At 35.1% G+C, this 18,460-nt stretch overlaps 1 protein-coding gene and 1 pseudogene across 15 annotated transcripts in view; one reads left to right on the plus strand and one right to left on the minus strand.

Annotated features, from left to right (window-relative positions):
• Positions 1 to 18,460, plus strand: part of LOC128179822 (uncharacterized) — a 223,312-nt gene that overhangs the window by 60,885 nt on the left and 143,967 nt on the right. The window lies entirely within an intron of this gene.
• Positions 1,361 to 13,935, minus strand: LOC128179835 (calpain-5-like; annotated as a pseudogene).

Genomic DNA, 18,460 nt, shown 5'->3' on the forward strand with positions numbered 1-18,460 from the left:
GTCATTGACCTACTTTTTTGAAAATGAAAAATAACACTACAATAGAAGGTCTATAACACACAATAGATGGTTTTTCAATATCATCAGTGGATTTTTTTTTCATTCTGAGTAAACGTCATCCTTAAAAGTCTGCTATGGAGGTAACTTAAGTTTTTTCTCAAATTGGCTAAAAACATGACTAAGATTTTTTGTGAAATGCAGAGATTTGAGTTTTCTCGAATTTGAGAAAAAACTCAAATATTTGAGAAAAAACTCAGACTTAAGTCTGAGATTTGACTTAATTTTTTTCGGAGCCAGGTTCTTCTTTCTTTGAAGAAATTTTATCTTCTTCAATTTCGGTTGAGGTAATTTATTTCTTTATTTCGATGGTTTCTTTATCTTTATGATGTTTGTTTTAGGATGTATTCTGAAACCTTTATCATTCAATAGAAGTAACTGTTTCACAATCACTTATTCCGCATGGTTATTTCATGTTGTAAAGTCTGAATTTATCGAGTGGCTGTAAATTCAAAATTGACAACATGGCAGTTACAAAGTATTTACATCTACCGAGAAGCCCTTCGGGTTTCACAGGATTTGATCACGTGATCAACAAACCAACTTCATATCCCGGTGAACTTGTATAAATTCGAAATGTTCAGAGCAAATTTTGGACTATATACCGCGGTATATCAGACACTCAATGGGATTGTCAGGAAAGATCATTATTATACAGGTAACCTACATGTGGCTTGAATACTCATTCTGGTAGAATTAGTTTTAAAAACCATTTGTTTGAAAATGTTGTTTGTTTTAATTTTGTTGCCCTCCCTCGTTGGTTTGAAGTTACAATAAAAATAGAATCAAGTTTGGACGGCCTACATATGTAATGCTGTGTACTGCATCGACCGCTTTAATCGTTATATGGATGAAATTAATGCATGGATGATCGCTCACCTTAATTCACCGTATGTATCCATAAATACATGTAATAACGAGTAAAATACTGCATATACAAGTCCGTTGACTTGTTCGTTTATTTATACATGTCACTAGATATAGAACCATTTTAACAAGAGCTTGGACTTTAGGTAGTTGTGACAAACAGCAATGTGACGTGGCCCTGTCTATTTTATTGTCAACCACATAGCCATGGCTCTCTGAAATCAACAAGATTCGCCTGGCTTTTGAGCTAAAACTACGCAATCGGTGCATATTTCGCTTGAAACCGCGTCATTTGTAACTTGTTTTGACGCAAGAAATAGATAGCTACGTCCTACTGAAAGTCCAAGGTCTTGTTAAAATGGTTCTAAATGTACATGCATGTCTAGCATACAATAAATGGGTTGATCAAATCTTTTTCGGAGTATCTTAATTAAATGTTTAATTTCATCATGTACACGGTTCATATTGCTTTATTCATCAAGGAAACAATAAAAAATTAAATCATTTCTGAAATTACCTGTTGGTCAATGATGGGTGAAGGAGACAAAACATTTTAAATAAATTTTGATATTTTTAATAGAAACGTATTTCTTCTTTTTCTTGTTCACACATCCTCAAATGCATTGGGAACACAACACATATGTACATGTATATAAAATAATTATCCGTATAAATAAACAAACATATTCAGAACATGTACATTATTTAAAAACAGATTGAGTCAAGTGACATGAAACAGTGATACATATAATTATCATTCATGGATGAACACCGCACTTATAACAAAAAAAAAACTTACAGTGTACCACAACCCGAAAAAAAACCTTAAAAATCCAACAAATAAAATTCAACAAAAATCCAACAAATAAAACCAAGAAACGGGCTATGACTTGTAAAAGCTATGTTTTGTTGTAAATTTTGAATTTACCGGGTGGCAGTAAATTCAAAATTTACAAAATGACAGCTAAATAACAAAATAATATTATTACATAATTGTATGTAAAGGCTTTAGACAAAAACAATCTAATCGTCAAGGCGCTCTTAAATTACTAAGTACTATTATAACAGCTATCTTGACAACAGAAAACAGAGGAGTACATGTATATTTGGTTCTGAATTAATCAGAAAAACAATCGGTCAACGTTCTTTCTGGTAATATAATGCCAAATACATATCATTCCATGAATGAACACCCGATTAAAAATGCAAAAAAAACCAAACTTTAAAAATATTTGTTGACTATTCAGCCCTCTTTAAAGGAAAACCTCTTGGTTTATTATAAGAATGACAATCCATGGGTCCGTTGCAAAGTTGAAAAACACTATGAAAACAGAATGAAAATGTAACCCCCAAAAATGATGACTGAAGAAATATTTCACAACAATAGGTATATGGACATTAAAAAAAGTAAGGTGTCTAGTATACATGTATATAGGTGCATAGTTCGTTATACATTAAATTGTTTCAATAACGTTTGACCATAATCAAACCCTGTTTAAATCATTCGTATGTAGAACTTTGAGCCAAATATACCCTTCCATTTTCTCTTTCCTCTTCCCCCTGGCGGTGAGCCCGAACCTCCTGTTGACTTTTCCTCCCCGGTAGGTGGCGCTCTCAGACATTTGAATCACGCACTCACCCAGAGAAGTGTCCATCACTCTACCCCTGTGCCACACCTTCATTAAATTCATTGAAATTAAATTGTTTGACGTACCATGTTAAATTAGCGATCTTATTAACATATTCATATGCATTCATAAAAATGTGTTTTAAATTTTTTTTATACAAACATTAATCAATTCATTAGAGTCACTGTAATCAAACTTCTTTTCGCTTACGAGAAAATTTCGCGAGATACTAGAAAACCATTCTTTTTCACCGCTAACTAGTTCTTTCATATTTAAGGTATTTAATTAATTTACATCATAAGAACTACTTTATCATAGTTGAATTGCGAAATAAAGTAGTCGGAAAAAAGTATGTCTACAGTTATCACCCACTCCGAAATATGGACTCGCCTAGAGAGGTACCTTTAGACGATATTCAAATTGATTTCTACTACTTGAGACGACAAAATAGAAAATGCAACTCAATTATGATGTCCTTTTCTGGACTCTTTCTGTAGAATGTCGTTCGGTCGTTCCACTCTGGATTTAGTGTATCCTTACATAGTCTCGTGTATAGCACCCTGCCGTCACATCTTATTTTACAGTAAAGATACCCTGTGTTCAAACAGTTCAAATATAAGACCACGTGCCCATTCAACATAAACATTACATGTATATCCTTGTACATAGCGTTTTCAATACATATTACATAAAAACCAAAATTAATTAATTTTTTAAAGGTTGTCTGAACCTCATTGCCTATGTGATAAATATCAATTTCATATAGAACTATTTTGATAAGCGCTTGGACTTTGGGTAGTTGTGTCAAACACCACTGTGACGTAGATCTGCCTATTTCATTGCTGAACACTTTGAAATCAACAAGATTTGTCTGGTTTTTGAGCTAAGACTACGCAATCGGTGTATATTTTGCTTGAAATCGCGTCATTTTTAACTTGTTTTGACGCAAGAAATAGATAGCTTAGACCTACTGAAAGTCTAAGGCCTTGTTAAAATGGTTTTATCTACACTATGCTACATGTAGCAAGATGTCCATTTTTTGTAACATGATATTAAATTGTAATAATGTAGCGACGTGATTTCCTGCACATTGGTGTGTGAAAATATCAGCTATTATATTAGTTAAATATACAGCTAACGGACATTTCTTATCAAAGTTCAGAAATTCTAACCATCAAATTCTTAATAGAATTTATGTAATATGAATTTGAAATTCTTCTTCTTAAACAGAATTTCAGTTTACCAATGAATTAATTAGCCACAACAAAAAACATAACAAGAGGCCCATGGGCCACATCGCTCACCTGAGGAACAATAGGTATGATAAACCAGCTTAATGGAGTCACAATACAAACTATCTGGACAATGTACAATAATACATGTAGATCCTGTATAAATAAAATCCATTTTCCCCCTGGATATTCTTATCTTTATAATCATTAGTCCCTTTTCTAACAGGATGATTTTATAGTCATATCACATGTTGAGTATTGCAATTCTCAAAGAGATCCTTAACAATAGTTTATATATGGGATATAAACCTACATCAAACTCTGATCCTTCTTGTGAGTCCAAAGAATTGTCCTGGGGCCAAAGTCTTAACAATTACATGTATAAAGAATCATCTGGCTGATTAGTTTCTGAGAAGAAGATTTTTAAAGATTTATTCTATATATTCCTTTGTTAAACTTTGACCCCCCCCCCCCCCCCCTTGTGGCCCACCCTACCCCTGGGGATCATGTTTTTCACAACTTTGAATTTACACTACCTGAGGATGCTTTCACACAAGTTTCAGCTTTCCTGGCTGATTAGTTTCTAATTTTTAAAGATTTACTCTATATATTCATATGTTAAACTTCGACCCCCCACTGTGGCCCACCCTACCCCAGGGGGTCATGATTTCACAACTTTGAATTTACACTACCTGAGGAAGCTTCCATACAAGTTTCAGCTTTCCTGGCTGATTAGTTTCTGATAAGAAGATTTTTAAAGATTTACTCTGTATATTCATATGTTAAACTTCGACCCCCCATTGTGGCCCCACCCTATCCCGGGGGTCATGAATTTCACAACTTTGAATCTACACTACCTGAGGATGCTTCCACACAAGTTTCAGCTTTCCTGGCTGATTAGTTTCTGAGAAGAAGATTTTTAAAGATTTACTCTATATATCCCTTTGTTAAACTTTGATCCCCCATTGTACCCCCGGGGGTCATGATTTTCACAACTTTTAATCTACACTACCTGAGGATGCTTCCATACAAGTTTCAGCTTTCCTGGTCTTATGGTTCGTGAGTAGAAGATTTTTGAAAATTTCTCGAAAATTTCATAAATTCTGCATGACAAAATTAAGATTATCGATGGTAAACAGTCCTATGACCGCATATGCAAACCTACCGCCTTTCTTTCCGTTCCCTGGAAATTCCTCGCCTCTTACCATTGTGACCTGCGTTGCGCAAGTTTTCTTTTTCTTGAGAGTAGAGGGAATCCCACACAAAGTCGGCGGGGCCGGTTCATCTAACAACAGCTCTCTGAAGCAGTTACAAGTTCAGTTATCATATAACTGGGCTTTTTTCTGCGGTTGAAAATTTTGCGCTTTGATTTCGAAATACTTACAATCATTTTTTAAATAATGACTATTAAACATGTAAAGTTATCTTATTGATTTACTGTATACAGTGTTATTTTCGCCCCTTGTAATTTTCGCCCCTTCACACTTGTAAACTGTTTCGCCCCGTCTTAATTTCGCCCAGATGCAGTTGTGTTAACAAAAATATTATTTGCAACATGGAATTCTCCCAGTCTTAAATTCGCCCTTTGACAACGAGGGCGAAAGGGGCGAAAATAAAACGGGGGCGAATATTTCCCTGTATACAGTATCTTATTGCGGTTGAGAAAATTAATTTTAAAGCAAATTTTGGTCGCAGAAATATCCAGTTACAATATTCAATTGCAACGATTTTTAAAAATAGATATTTGTGGGTAATTTTGTTTCCATGTACATAATTATGTAAAGGCTCTGACTGAATTAAAATTTTAAAAATGTCATCTTTATGAAATTGTGAGTGTTATATTAACATGTATTTCATATCACAGAAATATTAATTTCTTTTGAAGCAATTGATTTTATGTGTAAGAAATGAAATATCACTATTTGCAAAATAGATCATTTCTTTTATAGCAATTAATTGATTTTATTTGTAGGAAAGGTTTAAGTTACATGCAAAAATGTTACAATTTGCAATTATATAATATCGTACAAATACGGTTCACATTCAATTTGTTTTTTTTATATAATTATCAGCCAAAAAAAATGTCAGTCAGTCAACGTTTATTTATATTTCACAATTTTGCAATTCAGTTATAATGATACTCGAACCATTTCGTCATACCGAAGGTTCAGTCCCTTGCTGCTGTATGTACGAAGAATGAATTTCCCATGACAACCTGGTTCAAACGTGGACGGAATGATGACGTAGCGTCCGGGACGCACGTTCACACGGGTAAACACATTCCTAGCGTTAGAAAACGGCCCAGAATGCACCCTCTCTAATTTATCATGCATCCTGTACTTCCGGTTTACATCTGCCTGTAGAGAAAGTGAACTTGCAAGGGTGTACATACAAAAGTTAAAGTATTTCACTAGTCTTCTAATTCTTATTTAATATATAAAATATATATCTTACTTTGACAATGGTGGTCCCTACAGTGTAGTTGGACTTTCCTTTGACTTTTTCCGTGCGTCTGTCAAATTGCTCCAAAGAGACTAGGATTTCTTCTTCAAAACCGCTTATTTCAAACATATACTGAAAAAGTTAAACGTCTTGTTTTGATAGTTAAAATTACCATCGATTCAAAATTGGTTTTAGTATTCATGTTTTTAGTTTGTCCGTCTATTGGATAAATTCGTTTTAGCAACATGCCCAAGTCTGAGCAAAATTCTTTTTTATGAACTAAATGCAATCCTATTTGGAATTAACCGGTTTTTAATTTTCGTGCTTTCAATGACAGCTATTATCATTTAAACATGGCAAATGGAAAACCTCACTCTCGTTTGATCTGCTTCTACGGAGCCATAACCCTATTCCCGGGGAACTTATGCTATAGGTAATGACAACGTTAATATTACTTGAGGATTTTCCAGAAATGTTTTGTTGTTGGCGCAACCTCCACACTGGTTCCTCTTCCACTCTCCCTCCACTATATCTTCCTTCCATGTCTTGGACGTCGAGAAGAAGGAAGTGTTAATCATGTGACAGATGTCGATGCTGGTAAAGAATCGACAGAAATCCTCAAACGGCATCCTACAAGACAGAGTAGAACTCTTATTTTAAAAAAAAATACACGTTCTGTTTTGGAAAAATCTTACATTTTTATGTACCAGCCATTACCATTGTAACATCTTCTCATAAGGTTATGAAAATCTGATTAAAATCAGATCTTCTGTGTCCCCGATTTGCACATCGCGATATATCGATGCTCCCGATTAACGATACATAGCGAAATATCGCAGGATACCGGTATCGTATTGACAAATCGTAGTTACTTTGACATATCATCGTGACATACAGTATTGTAGTGACATTTTGGAGCGAGAAATCGTTAATCCGGAGCATCGAAGATCTGATTTCAATCAGATTCTTTTTTTAAAGATAAGATCATCAGTCTGCTAGTACTTCTAGTGTTTGAATTCTTCTTACCAAAATTCTCCATTGTCTGCAAACGTAAGTTCCTTTTTCTCGCTATCGCTTACATTCTTCCATTCTGGTGATCTTAACAGAATAAAATCATCCTTGTTGTGAGAAACAAATAGAAGATTGCTTTCATTACAATGTGAACTACCGATAAACACTGGCATATTCAAGAGATCTGGCTCCGCCGTCACCAACTTTCCTCCTCTAAATATTCCGCCTCAAATTGAAAGGACTTTGTGCGGTTTTATGCATTTATTGCCCCCAAAATTAAAGTTTTATAAAGCGCTTTAAAAATAAGTGTAAGATAGTTAGAAACATATTTTATAAAAATAAGGGTGCAAAAGGTTATCACCACAGTGACGTCATAATGTAGACAGTGGCGTAGCTACCATGTATGCTTATATGCCTGAGCATGCACATCATTAAAAGGAATAAACTCAGTAAAAAAACTAGACACGATCTCGTTGCGAGCAACGAGGAGTCTTCCGTCTGATTTTTAGAAGAGGAAATGACCTTTCCTTTTATCTTCATCAACGAAACATATCAGGAAATGCAGATGTGATATTAAAGAGCGATGGATGAAGAATTATACACCCCGTTGGATCCCTAATTTAAAGGACCAGCCCCATTTTATTTCATTTTAAATAAGAGGTCTTTTGACCTAATAATACGTCTAATAACCTGTAATAAAAAGAAACCGAAGAAAAAAAAGAGGGTCTCCCTTTGTAAACGGAAGACCCTAATAACAATAAGAATACAAGGGTCTTCCGCTGAAGACGGAAGATCCTAATTATAAAAGACTGTTTTTGTCTAAATCTTAATTGAAGAGTGTTTTTCAACTTGAACTTTATTTAGTCCAACAACCCTTTTATGTTGAATATTTTAGTTAGAAAATTAAATAAAAAGGAGAAACAGAAATAGAGAGAAAGAACAAATCTTGGCTCCGGCGAGATTAGAACACACAGCCTTTGCAGATGTCTCAAAACATGGCTGACGCAAAATAATTCCCGAATTTGTCTTTGAATTTGGGAATTTTGAGGTGTGGATCTTGGATTCGGTCATTACATGTAGTACAGTAATCTAGAATTGAACTAGGTTGAAAATAAAGGTTCAAGATGAAAGATCCAGTAAAATCAGGCCAGAAAAACTAAATTATTTTGTGAATAGGAGGAGGGGGGGGGTCGGTGCGTGTACTGTGTAAATTTAATTTCCCAGTATAGGCAATAAGCACCGTTTAATCTCAGGAAATTCATCTTGATTGTTCAATCCGCTGCATATTTGGCAGAAAATAAGAATGGTGTCCGAGGTTCATTTTCACGAATTTTCATTAGGATTGAATGAAGGGCTTTGGAGTTATGATTTTTTTGCAGTACATGTCAATCACGACAATTGAAACTCAAATGCCAAAAACTTCATAACTCTGTTAATAATGAACGAATTGGTCTGGTAATTAGTACAGTAATCTAGAATGGTACTTAGTTGAAATTAAAGGCCCAAGATCAAAGATCAAGGAAAATCGGGCCAGAAAAACTAAATGATTTTATGAATTTGGAGGGGGGTCGGTCGGTGACTTCTATATTAAACGTAGAATATTAAATTCTAAATATCACATATTACACAACTTCTTAATAAAATACATATGTAAGAACAATGTATAAGCGTTGTTTGAAAGATGTAACTATTGATTTTTTTTTTTACAACTATTTATTCATAGGCTCAAACACTCATTAACGGGTGGTCAGTTTTTAACCTTGTCGCAGTCACCCGTTCGTTTGTATAGTTATGTGTATAAACTTCGGAGGTTTTTCTTAATCCCGACAGGCAACAGATTTGTATCAGTATATAGACATGCACAAAAAAAGGAAAAAATACACCATCTGTAATAAAAATGACTTTTTAGCTTTGACTTCCAATCAGTAAGAAGACAATCATTAAACAATGCATTTAAAATTATTTGAATCCATAATCATTATCCCGTAACTTGATATAAAATATGTATAATTTTTGGACGCCAATGTTCATTTAGCTTCTATCCACTTTACTCCATGTTACCTGTACTAGTTCTTTTCAAATGCTAAAACATGTCAATAAACGCATGTATACATGCATGTGTGTATCTATATATGGGATTAAATACTAAGCAGTCCTCCTTTTTAAGCCGAGTAGAATAACGTGGGTGCATTGCTAAATGTTGTGTGCATACAGTCATTGAGATGGCGGCATTTCTTTGATGCCGGCAAAGCGACCCAGCGAACTCTAATGCGGTCGAACTGCAGGGGCACTTCGGCGGCATGTCTTTGATGTCGGCGATGCGACGAGCGTCGTAATTTAGAGAGCTGCTGACAGAAAAGAGCTCTATATTTGTACTAAAAAAAGCCGCTATCTTTTTTTATTTATGACAAAAATAAAACGGAAAACATTCAAATCCATCATTTTAAAGATAAACCCATTAATCAAAACACAAATTAGAGAGAGAAAAAATTCGGCACTCAGGGACTGAACCCGGGTCGCCTGGGCACAAGTCCACCACTCTAACGACTGAGCTACGCGGACCCTCGCTTCAGAACTTTGGAGTCTAAAATCTCGAGAATGCGTGGATTGGTTTTAAAACAAATTTCATATTCTGAAGTTTTGAGAGCGTCTCTATCGAATGAAAAACTAAAAAAAAATCAAATTCAAAATATTAAAAAATTAAGGTTTTTCATTTCCTTCCGCTGACGACCGGAAGTGACGGCGGATGTTCGGATATGCGAAGAGCACTGCGGCCGTTCACTCTCTACCTTCTCTGAAAATTTGAAAGTCCTATCTTGAATACTTTTTGAGAAAAATTGTGAACAAGCAAAAACATAAAATCTTTAATATCTCGGTACCGGAAGTGACGACTAAAAAAATCTCGTGTAATTTTCTTACAAATTTTGTCATGAATAAGATCTGAAAGTTTCACAAAAATCGGCTGAAGCGTTTTTGAGAAAACGTGACAGAAAAAAAAATTAATAATAATAATAATAATAGAGGAAAAGAAACAAAGCAAAAACAATAAGGTCTTCAGTTTCCAACGGAAGACCTTAATAATAATAGAGGAAAAGAAACAAAGCAAAAACAATAAGGTCTTCCGTTTCCAACGGAAGACCTTAATAATGAATTTTTTTTTTAAAAGAATTCAAGTATTAAGGTCCATATTTAGTTATTCCATCAACTCGTTTACGTGACCCGGTCCTGCTTTATTCGGAATCTTTGTATCGATATCCCAGCGGTCATTGACAAATTTATCAATGCTAAACAAAGACGTCTTAAATACCAAATATAAACACGCAATGTGGTCTTACAGTACCATATTAAAGAAACAGTACACAATGCATTTACCTAATAAAGCAAAGATTTATTTTGCATTTGAACTTAGTTTTACACATCATTTTAAATTCCCCCCATAGAATATCACAGCTTTATTGCTTCACTTCCATAGCTTCATTACCATAAACTAGGTAAAATAAAAGCTTTGAGTGGTTAGTTTTAAAAATCGTCAGAATCCATGAGCTTCCGGGGCCTTCGCCCCTGGGCCCCCACCAGGCTTCGCCCTAGACCCACGCCGGTGGGGGGGGGGGGGGGGGGGCTCATGGCGACCCCACACCCCCTGCCATTTTAAGCATGCACTTCTTTTCTGGTCTAGCTACGCCACTGGTAGAAATGACGTCATGAATATTGCCTAATTTTGATAAATTGATGTTTTGAAGCAAAATATGGGTGTTTTCCGATGGTTTTTCGACTGGGAAACATTGAGCGCAGGCTTGCTCAAGTGCCACTTTTTAGTATAATGTGTATAAATATCTGGAGAAAAACATATGTTAAAATCTTACTTGAGCAGACCTGCGCTCTATACTTCCAAATGCAAAATTTAAAGCAAAAATGAGAATATTTTCATCCGTTTGCTTTGCGGGAATAAGGTCATAAAGTTGACGTCATAGATAAATAGCCAATGAGGAATGGTGGTTAAAATCAAGATTAAAGTGATAGGCGTCCACTAAACAATGATTTATGAAGATTTTATTTTTATACGACACTATTTAAAAATTGGTTAAAATTGGGGGCAGATATTAGACCATACCGCACATAGTCCTTTCACCTCATATTCATAGACTTGTGATTTTCTAGGGTATGAGTTGGAAGCTGAGTTTTATAAAAGTAACTTATAAATCTTGAAGACGACAGGGCCAGTTTGTATTTACAGTTTACAAGGGACACTTAGTCTTATTACTCTTTTTCATTTTTGGTTCATATAGATACAAACCCGTTACTCCACGCTCCTTTCCAATCGGATCCTCCCCATGGATTACGACACCGGATCATGTGGATTTTCTCTCGGCTGAATATGGACTTGAGGCCCGTCCCAAGCTTCAGTTTCCGGACGTTCGTCACGCTGTAGGCGTGGCCCTTCACCAGACCACATGATAGCTTCTCCTCCATCTCTTTTCCTACTGCCTTAAAATTCAGAAAATAAAATTTTAATTCTAAAAAAAATATCAACTTAATGAGTAAGTGTGAATGCATCCTGTCTATTAGATGTTTCATATTGCCTGTATCATATATAATCGCAAGATCTTTTAAATTCTTATTACATGAAGATTAAGAAATCATTATGATTATATCCTACAAGATTTACAAAACATTTATATTAAGAACTTTGAATCACGGAATCGCATGATACTGCAGTTGCCGCTTTGCAAATTCGCTTTCACCATCTGCACGGATGTGCACTAATTAATAGCACCGAACAATTGATTACTTACTGCAATAGATGTACTTATTAACGACATGTTTTCCTTTGATTTACGTAGAATCTTGAACAATTTCTTTTTCTCCTCCTCGTTTTTGTAGTCCTTGATTTCTATCCCTTCTGCCACGCCCCCTGTCATGTCGACCATGGCGTCCTTGGCTTTTCCGGCCACCAGCGCTTCGTAACCCCCAAATAATCTAAAAAGATTTTTAACGATTTTTTTTTCACGAGATAACAAAAAATGACTGAATCTTAATAAAAGCACGATGTGGTATGAGATGAATGCGTGCCACTAAGGAAATAAAGTTTTTAAAATAAATTTTAAATTGAGATTCTTTAATTGTATATTAATATATATATAGCTCATAATATTTAAAATAAAGAAGTGATACTCTTACAAAACCAAACGAACTTCTGTAAAAATAAAATGAACAGTCATTGGTTTTTTGTAAACCCCAAACAGTTTGAAAAATTAGATAAAAACTAGATAAGTAACTGAAGATATTTGCTGAGTAAACTCAATGTAAAATGGGATGAGTATACTAAGAAAACTGTTTTGTTCTTTGATTTGCAATATAAAGATTTGTTACTGTATATAAAGCTTCAAGTTTTCTAATAAAGATTTGATACTATAACAAAATTTGGATTTTTGGGGGAAAAAATGAACCGCAAACTGAAATATAAAACTCGAGGAACTGACTTTGCATACGCTTTCTCCAAGAGAGCTGACCAGAATTCGTTTCTTGATTTGGAGTGCATGAAGATTAATCTCCCTTGTCGGTGGGAAGAAAGTCGTCTATGACGACATCGACCCATTCTCCGCACTGCCAGAACTTGAAATGGAATATTCCGGCGTACTTCCGGCCCTTTGCCCAGTCTTGTTTCTCAATATCCGGTACAATCTGCGAATAGGAAGTTGGCGCTTAAAATGTGCCAGAATTGTTTCAGTGTTAAAATAAATTGTTTTCGAGTTAAGTACATGAATTTCTAATTTTTTAGATGTCCAGACTTAAAAATGATTTTGAATTCAACTCATTAAAAATTCATACTTTTCGCAAAAGGTTTTTCCTTTCTGCAATACAGGCACACGCCGCGACGAACCAACAATTTCCCAAGGAGCCTTGCGAGAAATCGTCTGCTCCACGACCTTCAGTGAAAAAGCGCGGATTGGAAACAATATCCTGGAAACAAATAAAACGCAAATTATAATTTATTTCGAATTCTTGTATTCTGCATACAAGAACTAATATTTGCACGTAAATTATACATATATGACGATTAAATGTATTTATATGTAGTTCTGATTTTTCTTCAATTAATATATACTTTATATTAGTGGGAGGGCTGAAATAGGTTTTGCCTGCTGCCTAATCCAAATCAATATATTCTATTGATAAAATATTGTTTAAAAATAAATATACTTTATATAAAATTTGATGGTACAAGGAGTTACATGTATACTGTACATGTGTGCATGATATTCCATGTACATTTTAACATACTTCGTGTAAAAAATGTGAATTTGTTTATAACGCCCTGATAAGTAGATTTCAATCTCCGTCGATCTATTGGTTGTAAAATTTTCCTCTAACGATAAGCTAGTACATTGTAGAAGACAAAACGCCTTTTTACAGCAGTGATTTATAAGTCCATGAGGTCATAACCCCAAAATACTATAAAAGTATACCTACCCCGGGTCTATTCCAGACTATGTCCGCAGGAGCCGCCTTGCTGTAGAACAGGGAGGGGCCCTCGGGAGGGAACTCGCTGTCCCTAAACCATGTCTTCTTCCTGATACATTCCTTCTTTATCTTTTGGTATTTCTGACCTTTGTATGGTTTGGCCGACACCATTCTCTAGGCTACCGAGAAAAATCTGCAAAGCACTCAAATAATACTGGCTTCCATTCATTTCATTCCTATTAATTTTTTTTGCATCATATGTTTTTCATTGACTTCATTTACCATTCATTTCTTTGATATATCTTCAGTTCCTTTTTGATGAATTTTTAGGGGCGATGCACCAATGCATACCTGGCATGCTAAATTCAGGGTTTATATATTATCTCTTTTACATAATCAAAATATGAAGGATATGGCAGATAATTTTACAGTCACATGAAGTTCGCCAAAAAGTACACATAGCGGAGAAATCCTTGATAAGAAGCAAACGTTTTCATGAAGCAATTAAACTGAGTCAGCAAGAACAATTTCAGCGACTCAAATAAAGTTCCACATTCCTCAGACGTACACAGTGTTTTGTTTACATTTTGAATCTATAATAACACTCGGGCAAACTTTTAATCTCTTTTCTCAACAAAATATTTAAGAAAATGCTACAGATGTGGAACAAAAAAAAAAACTGGGTGGTGTCGACAGATAGAACCATTATTACACGAGCTTGGACTTTCGTCATTACGTGACAAACTCCGATTTGATCGAGGCGGGGCTAACTCGTGGTTAACTGTTCAGTCATTGGCTAATAGATATGAATACATTGAACGCAACGACACTTACCCGACTTCATGCTATTGCTGTATATTTCATTTGAAACAGCGTCACAAAATTGGGTCAGACTTTTCATTCACGATGAGATGTTTCACACGGTAAATTTCACTTCGTTTTACTACAATCACATTCAGAATGCCTCTTGTGTTAAAAAAATCAACAACAAAACAAAAACAGAAGACAAACACATGAATATTTATTGACATCGGATTTTATCCAGTATGTACACACCCAGTTGCGTGAAAAAATGACAGTGTGTCAGAAATAGTGATTTCCCCAAATGCTTCGAGTACAGCCATTTTAAAGTTGTCGTTAAGTCTTACTCTGTACTGGTCATTTTTAAGCAAAGTTTTCACTTTTCGAAAACATTGTTCTGCTGGGTTTAGATCCGGGGAATAAGTTAGTAGGAACAAGTATTCTGCTCCAATTGTGGGAAGCCAGTTCCTTAAAATCCTCTCAGCGGCATGGTGGTGTATAGGGGCATTATCTACCACTAGCACGTCACCCCCCTGGATAGCCCTCTCCCCATCGTCTGTGAAGCTATTTGCCGCTTCACCCACAAAATCAACGTATTTGGTGGTGTCTGATGGCCCATCAAGAATATTAACATATTTAACACCCGTAATGCCTACTAATAAGTTAACTGTATAATTAGAAGTTCTGCTGTATCGGGTCATTTCTACGCACTTTGAACCCCTTACAGAGTGACCATAAGTTGGTTGCCCGTCCGCAAGTCTTATTCCCATTTCGTCCATGAACTTCAGCCTGAAGGGATCTTTGTTAAAAACATAATTCAAAAATTGTTGGGTATACTGAAGATTTTGTAAAGTAAATCTGTTTTTGTTGTAGATACAATTTTTTTGTATGTCATTGACAGATCTTTTCGAATGGTACGGCTAATTGTTGAAATACTGACGCTTGTAATTGTGTTGGAATGTTTGAGCAATTCATCTCGAATTGTTTGAAGCTGAATAGAAGGTCTTTCGTTTTTTAATGCGTTGATAAATTCACGATCTTCATTTCCAATTTTCCGATCTCTTGTGTTCATTGGTTTACGGGGAGAAATGGAAAAGTTTTCATTATATTTAGCCCAGAGATTTGAAACAGTCGATTTTAAAATTTTATACTTTTTTGCCAAATTTGCGCCTAAACCACGAGGAAATTTGAGATCCCCCACTGAAGCACCGCCATTAACCAAGTCGCATATCACCGCATTTCTCATGTCTCTAGAAGGAGATTTTCAATTAATATTCAATCTCCCTTGTTTGCTTAAGGATTCCATTTAAAAATAGACTGTACATGCAGATCTATAGAAGAAAAAATAAATTAAGGAAGACGATAAAATTATGTTTTTATATACATGTATATCTATCTTCTTTTCAAATATACTACGTCAATTTAAAAAATATATCTATTTTTTAACCGACACCAATCTACGCACTACATCATTATAATTTATAATTAATATCATCTAAGAGATCTATAGACTACATGTATATGTAAAGCATTTATGGATCTATGTACAATAATTTCACTTGCTTTGTGGTTTATACTACCCAAATTTTTTTTTTAAGATAATACACGATTTTTTTTTGGGGGGGGGGGGGGGGCAACTACCCTCTTTTTTATCAACTTAAGATATCTATTTGATTAAACAAAAAGAAACAAATATCCATTAGCAAAAACAGAATAATATAGTTAATTAACTGATAAAAAAAATCCCAAATTGAAATTCGTAACAAGGGATTCTTCTATCAAATGATTCTTGGGGTACCTAATTTGCCTGATAGGGGGTATGAGTGTCCCTCTTCCATCTAATTAATATATCCTGACATGGGTCTAAATTAAATCATTGATCAAACATCATAGATATCATTCGTGATTAGACCATGTTGTCGATCTGTGCGGAACCAAAGCGAATCAGTGCTAGTTTTTTTTGTTTTCGGGGGGGGGGGAGGGATGTAGACGGAATGACAACAAAATTTTCGGGATTTTATTTCATTATGAAAATTAGAATTAGATCAAATAGTTGTATATTTTCATGATTCATCTCATACCCCAAAATTGTATTTTACAGAATCAATATAGATCTATCTCTAAACAGTATGTACATAAAGTAAACTAATTAACTGTACATACGATGCAAAACACATTTATGTACTCACGTCTAGCTCTCACTGGAAATCTACATGTATTTTTGCTCGTGTATATATATCAAGTGAAATTTGATTGGTTGGTGATATCAAGCGCGCAACTTCAACGAACTTTTAGCGCGCAAAACATTTCGATCGGTCCTGGAGATCAGTCAAGATTGAAAATGTCGTCATCAAAAATTGTGTCCGATGATTACCGAGAGATTGATTTTAAGATACATTACGACTATTACGGAGAAAAAAGATGCACCATGATTGGAGTTTCATTGCGTGAACTTCTATCCCTTGGGTATGTTGGCCTGGAAGGACTTATTCAGTCACAGATAAGATACCTGGGACGGATGCCGGTCTTGCGCATCATGTACAAAGATGATGAAAATGACTTTATTGATATGATGGAAAACAATTTCAAGAAATTCATTCGACAAGTAAGATCAATTCAGATTTGTGATCGCGCTGTTGTTAACCTTAAAGTAACTGAGGGTTCTTCGCCAGCCGGAAACAAAGTTGGAATATCAGACGACAGGTCGAAATCTAAGTGCGTAAATGTTGAGCAAGATCCGGGACCGCAAGCGAGAAAAGGCTTGGATTTCCCAACATTGTCACAAGATTCTGAAGCAAGTATGTTTGACTATTTCGAATATAAATCCCCCCTTGATCATTCCCTTCAATACATCTGCACGTGAATTTATCATACTTCAATTTCCGTGGTCGGTTAGCGGTGTTTAAGAAAAGTCCGAGGGAAGTAAAGCAACAATATCGGTAATAAATTGTTTGAAGAATTTAATGATGCTATTTTTTCACAGAATTCGCGTAAAAATAAGGTAAATCATAGACAGTTTATGTGCTCCGTAAATTACAAGTTTTTAACACGTAAAAACTACCTCCTAGGTCGTGCATCCTCTTTTTCAGACTGGGTGCTACAGACCTGCAGCTAGATCAAAATCAAACCAGTTAGAACCGGTTATTAAAGTCATTTTTTTTTTATCAAATCAACGGTCTGGCAATTCCCTAATTTATTTTTTCGCTAAATCAACACAGGAATCTACACTTCTTATTTACAAATGCCTATGAAAGATCTCAGTCGTATTTACTAAAGACTTGTTTTTTTTTTTTATTTTAGAATCTCCACAATGCCTTCCACCGAAGAAAAGATAAATGATGATCTAAATACGGGAGTCTGTACCTTTTCCGAGTTTATTTTGTTTTGTTTTGTATTTTCCAAGTAGAAATGAATGTGGAATAAAATTTTGTTCACTAAAAAAAGCGTTCAGGTTTCGTCAGTCTATGAATATTGATGAGCTCGTTCTATCAGCGAATCAGAAAGTAGGTCAGTATTTGACAGCTTGTTTTGCTGCGCAAACAAGATAGTCACCTCCTACCGAAAGTCCAAGCTCGTGTAATAATGGTTCTAAATAAAAATAATTTCTTTTTGGGCAAACGAAAAAAAACAAACCATAATGTATCACGGGAATGTTTAGAAAAGGAAACCGTTTGGTTTCGTCCCCCGAATGATTGCGGTAAATCAACCCGCATGCTATGCACCGATTATAAAGAAAGCAAACGTACTTCAGAAATATTAGCGAACAAAACGTACACATGTTTATTTGTTCTTTGTCTGATCATTTCGACCTTTATTCAAAGTGATGTCAAAGTCGTAATACAACCATACCCGTCTCGTCGTCAGGGGTGAAATTTAGCATGAGGCGAATTAACGCGGTACCCTTTTATGTAGTTTGTTTTATTAGCAAATTTTGTACGCATTTTTCTTCATTGAAATTTG

This window comes from Crassostrea angulata, chromosome 4 (assembly GCF_025612915.1).
Source record: "Crassostrea angulata isolate pt1a10 chromosome 4, ASM2561291v2, whole genome shotgun sequence".
Lineage (NCBI taxonomy): Eukaryota > Metazoa > Mollusca > Bivalvia > Ostreida > Ostreidae > Magallana > Magallana angulata.